At 41.1% G+C, this 6,000-nt stretch overlaps 1 protein-coding gene across 1 annotated transcript in view; it reads left to right on the forward strand.

The window, feature by feature from the left end:
* mtmr4 (myotubularin related protein 4) overlaps window positions 1-486 on the forward strand; it is a 148,687-nt gene extending 148,201 nt beyond the window's left edge. The window contains exon 21 of the transcript XR_009646392.1: window positions 21-486. The gene's annotated coding sequence lies outside the window, so the exon portion shown is untranslated. The remainder of the gene's footprint in view (window positions 1-20) is intronic.
* The last annotated feature ends 5,514 nt before the right edge of the window (window positions 487-6,000 follow it).

The following is a 6,000-nucleotide window of genomic DNA, read 5'->3' on the forward strand; positions in this document are numbered from 1 at the left end:
TATTGTTTTTGTTGTTGCAGCTACAAAATCCGAAATCAAAAATGCTGGAAAATAAGAGGAGCAGCTGAACATATAAGAACAATTCAGTTTGGTTTCTCATGGTCATGGACATCATTTTAAAAACCTTAATTCAAGACTGAATTATAAACTCTGAAGTTATGCAGCAAGGGTAATGTAGAATTGGGAAAACACGCATCCATGCAACAGGGTCACATTTCTGGGTTTGAGATACATTGTACAAAGGAAAATGAGCTTTCACGAGAACTGTTGTATGCTATGCACAACCTTGCCAACGATTGGACAGAGCATGAACAGACAATGAATCTAACCCACACCATAACGAACCATTTTTCACTCTGTTGATGTCACATGACAAAATTTGAAATATTCATTCTTCAAAAAAGAAAAGGACCATTGATATAAAAGCTCAAGGATAGAATAAAAGTATCAGAAGACATCAGAAACATTGCTCAGTGCAGAGCTCTCAATGCAGAACTCTGATGTTAACTTGTTTTTAAACAATTGTGCATGTCATTGCTTGACTGATTAAAGTGTAACTACAAAGCTGAGAAAGAATTATTCCTATTGAGAGCTTACATTCCACATTCAACAACTCTCTTCACATTCTCACAACTATGGTAAACTTCAGTATGGCAACTAAGACTGCATTCCACTGTGTTCTAAATCAGCAACTTACCTTGACTCTGTTCTTTCACCTTTGGTCCAGGAACTCCCCACCTACATTTGAGTCACAACCCATGTCCTCCACCTCTTCCAAGACTTTCACTTCCCGGTACCCAGCACCTCATCTTCACCATGAATGTACAGACCCTTTACACCTGCATCCCCCACACAGAGAACCTAAAAGCCCTCCACTTCTTCCTCTCCTGTAGGCCCAACCGATCCCCCTCCACTGACCTACTCATTCGCTTGGCAGAACTGGTCCTCCCCCTCTAAAATTTTTCCTCTGATTCCCCTCATTTCCAACAAACCAAGGGCGTAGACATAGGCACTCGCATGGGCCCAAGCTATGTCTGTCTTTACGTAGAATTTGTGGAACAGACCCTCTTCCACAACTGCACCAGCACTGTCGCTCACTTCTTCCTCCGCGATATCAGTGTCTGCATCGGTGCTGCCTCTTGCTCCTGTGAGGAGGTCGAGCAGTTTATCAACTTTGCTAACACCTTCCACCCTGTCCTCAAATTCACCCGAACCACTCCTTCTCCTTCCTGGACCTCTGTCTCCATCTCTGGAAACCAACTCACCACTGATACCTATTTCAAACCCTCTAACTCCCACAATTACCTCAACTACAACCCCTCTCATCTATCCTTCTGCAAAAAATGCTATCCCATGTTCCCAATTCCTCTACCTCTGCCACATCTGCTCCTAGGATGAGATGTTCCACTCCAGGGCATCCAAGATATCCTCCTTTAGTTTCCCCATCTCAGTAATTAAGGATGTCTTCAATCACCTTTCTATTTTCTGCACTTCTGTCCTCAAAGCCCTCCCCCTAACAACAATAAAGATAAGAGTCCTCTTAGCCCTCACCACCCACCAACCTTCAAATACAATGGGTTATCCTCTGACATTTTTGCCACCTGCATTCAGACCCCACCACCAAAAGATATTTCCTTCCCCCATCCCTGCCTGCCTTCCACAGGGAATGTTCAGTCCATGGTTCCCTTGTCAACTATAAACTCTCCACTACACCTACAACTGCAAGAGTTGCAACACCTACCCCAAACACCTCCCCTCTCACCTCCAGATCAGACAGAGATTCACCTGCACTTCATCCAACCTCATCCATTGCTCCCAATGTGATACTTATACTGGGGGACTTGGACTGATTCTGGCTGGGTTAGCATTTATTATCCAGCCTTAATTGGCTCTGAGAAGGTGATATTCTGCCTTGTTGAATACCTGCAATCAGTGCAGTATAGGGATTACCACAATGCCATTCGGGAGGGAGTTTAAGGATTTTGATCCAGCAACATCGAAGGAATGGTGATATATTTCCAAGACAGGATGGTGAGTGGCTTGGAGAGGAAGTTGCAGCTGATGGTATTACCATGTATCCCTTATCCTTCTAAATGGTAGTGCTTGTGGATTTGGAAGATGTTGTCAAATGAGCCTTGCAGTTTTGTTTGTAGATAATATCAGCCATGTGCACCAACTGCCACCTCAAGTTAATTTCAAACTTATTACGACTTTGATAGGAGAAATACCCTGACGATCAGACCCAACTTTGCCATCAGTTTCCCCCGGAGTATAAACATGTTGATTCAGTTACCAAACGGACAACTACTTCTTTTGTATTGCTACCCAGACTAAAAGTAACTTCCTTCAGATTTTTAAAAATTAAATGAAAATAATCTGTTCGTGAAAGCACTAAGCATTTTAAAACAAATGGTAAATACTGGATAACGTCTAAGATGTAATCTGGAATTAAAGCGACATCGATTCATAGAGATATACAGCATGGAAACAGACACTTTGGTCCAACTCATCCATGCCAACCAGATAGCCTAAATTAATCTAGTCCTCTTTGCCAGCACTTGGCCCATATCTCCAAACCCTTCCTATTCATATACCCATCCAGATGCCTCTTAAATGTTGCAGTTGTACCAGCCTCCACCACTTCTGGCAGCTCATTCCATACATGCACCGCCCTTTGGTCCCTTTTAAATCTTTTCCTACTCACCCTAAACCTGTGCCTCATCCCAGGGAAAATACTTTGTCTATTTTTCTTAAACATGCCCCTCATGATTTTATAAACCTGTATAAGATTAGCCCTCAGCCTCTGACATTCTCTCCAGGGAAAACAGTCCCAGCCTACTCAGCCTCACTCTATAGCTCAAATCCTCCAATCCTGGCAAAGTCCTTGTAAATTTTTTCTGAACCTTTCAAGTTTCATAACAGCATCATTTTAATGCTAAACACTGATGCTCATATGATACAAAAAGACAACAGTCTCTGCAGTGATGAGATTCAAATAAAAAGCAAAAGGGGGAAAAAGAATTCCTTTGTGGACCAAGGCTGTGAAAGCAAAGAGTAAAGTATGAAGACTTCTCTTAAACCACAGAGATTCAGGTCATTGGCAATGAATTACTGACAGCCACAGGCTAATGGGAAATGTTGAATTCACCCTGACTCAATGTTTTAAGATTTTTATGAAGGTAGTCAACAATATTGATAAAGTTAATAATCACACAACACCAGGTTATCGTCCAACAGGTTTAATTGGAAGCACACTAGCTTTCGGAGCGTCGCACCTATATCAGGTGATAGTGGAGGGCTCAATCCTAACACAGAATTTATAGCAAAAATATACAGTGTGATGTAACTGAAGTTATACATTGAAAATTTGATTAAGTCATTCATCTGTTTGAATGCAATATTGATATTTGGAAACTTCATCAAGTTCCCAGGAACGTTTACAGAGGAAAGGAGAAAGATCTGCGGATTCTTAGGTGACTTGCTGACTACAAAGATATATTAAAATAGAAAACTGAATCTCAAAAGGATTGTCGGTAACCATTAGCACAGAGGGCCACTACTCTTTCAAAACCAGCTTTTCCTATAATTGAAGGCTGTAACTCCATCTCTCATCTCCTTGAAAGTGTTGCTTGCCTTTCTCCAAAATCACTTGATTTTCTGTGTATCCTACAGCACATGGAAGATTATTGACTTCATTTTTTTGATAAAACCATTTGATAAATCCTTTTTAATTCATGAAACATACCAAATCATTCCATATCTTCTATTCTTCCACTCGGTCCTTAAATATACATGTATATATTTACTGCTTTAATCTTCAATCTCTGTACAGTTTACCAAAGACAATGACAGCAAAGGAACTATTTTGGATTAGAGTCTGACAGTAGTGTTGGAAATGAAAATTGTTATTTAATGTACTGTACCTCCACACTGCTTGGATTGCTGTTGCATTTGGTGTTACTTACTAAACTACTTGCTGTTAATATTTTACTAACTCTAGTGACCATTCTACTGGATGGCTCAGTGGTTGGCACTGCTACCTCACAGCGCCAGGGACCCGGGTTCGCATCTGTCTGTGTGGAGTTTGCACATTCTCCCCATGTCTGCATGGATTTCCTCTGGGTGCTCCAGCTTCCTCCCACAGCCCAAAGATGTGCAGCTTAGGTGAATTGGCTACATGCTAATTTGCCCGTAATGTTCAGAGATTTGTAAGTTAGGTGTATTCGGTGTAAATGTAGGATAGTGAGGTGGGGGAGTGAGTCTGGGTGGGTTACTCTTCAGATGTTGGTGTGGACTTGTTGGACCGAAGGGCCCATTTCCACACTGTGCGGATTCTATGGATAGTCCAATGAAAGGACTAACTGACTGCCTATTGTTGATTCTATTGACCTTGGTCTCCAATGAAATTATCATGAGGTAACTCCTGAGGTACACAGCCTGAGGCAGATGATGGGTTTTCTTTAAATTACCTCCACAAAGGGAAATTGTCAAGGTATTCTTGACAGAAACGAATGGTAGGGGTAGTCAATGTTACTATCAGATCCGTCGCCATTACATCAAACAGTATCAGCCAAAAAAAGCACAATAGTTCAACTAAGGAAAACTGCAGTTCTGTACATTCTCCAACCCTGATGTCCTCGGTTATAACTCTTCTTCTCTCACTTCTGGGTGGCAGGAACTCCTGGTTTTGCAAATGAATAATAAATGTTTTGAAGGAAACAGGCACAAGGGACCAGTTTAGTTTGGGCTTATGGTCAGCATGGATCAAAGGGTCTGTTTCTGTGTTGTATGGGCCAGAGGTCTGGACTATTGAATCAAGGGCCGGTGTTTTATGTGCTTATTTTTCCAGTCTGACTTTTCAGTGATCAAACCCTTAGCCTTGTGCCGTTTGCATTAGCCACGCAGTTGTATTAAACTACTGCTCAAAAGAAGTCTGAAAAATAAAAACAGATCCAGCAAAGGCACACCCAATTCAGTTATTCCTCCTGCATCGTCATCATCTACCATCTGTGAACTTGTGTCAAATTTGGGAGAGCTCTCCCACACTGCAAACGAACAGCAGTCTGACATAGTAAAGATTTGTGACATCATACCTTTCAACCGGTGTCCCAGAATCCTCAAATATAATCTCTGGATATGTTCTATCCCACAGGCAAGACTGCCCAACCATAGTAACTATCAGTGTGGATTTGAGAGTCTTCAGCAATCTATGTGGATCTCATTAAGCCTCATGGCATCAGGTAAATGAACCACATCTGATTAGCATGTTGAACACCTCTTGAAAGAAATACTGAGGACAGCAAAGTATATAACGCACTCTTGATTGGGAAATTCACTATCCATCCTGATACTGTAGTATGTGTACTGCCACCCTAACCTTAGAGCTGTCTCTGTCTGAAGGACATTTGCTACTGTGCTAGTTTTGCAATATAGGGTGAGAGAAATAACGTGGAAAATCCAAAAAAAAAATTCCTGCACAATTTCAGCCAATCTGGCAGGACCTATGAAGAGAGAAACAAGAGTTAGTATTTCCCGTCCAATATACCTTTTAAGGGTAAATAATGCAGTGTGTTCTTGTGAATTGTGTAAATCGAGAAATCTAGAGGATTTTAGACTGAATAATAAGGTCAAGAGATTAAATTTGGGAACATTTTGTAAATCAAAAGGCAGAGACAACGCAAAAGAGAAAGCTATTAACGTGTGAAATATTAAAAGGAAGGATATTGAGTGTACAAATCTGAGTAAACCAACAAATAAGACATAGTAACTGGAAGCATGGTGTGAAACAGATGAGCTGTGCACAAAAAGAAATAAGTCTGTATGATATGGAGCTATGTCAGAGACTCGGCTGCAGGGTGATTTGGATGGAACCTGAATATTGGAAGGTGCAAAAATATTTGTCAAACCAAAAAAAACTAGAGAAAGGTGGCAATGTGGAACTGTTAGTTAAGGATGATAATATAGTAAACTGAAACAGATGGGCAAGGGTAGCTCAGATGA

This window comes from Hemiscyllium ocellatum, chromosome 31 (assembly GCF_020745735.1).
Source record: "Hemiscyllium ocellatum isolate sHemOce1 chromosome 31, sHemOce1.pat.X.cur, whole genome shotgun sequence".
NCBI lineage: Eukaryota > Metazoa > Chordata > Chondrichthyes > Orectolobiformes > Hemiscylliidae > Hemiscyllium > Hemiscyllium ocellatum.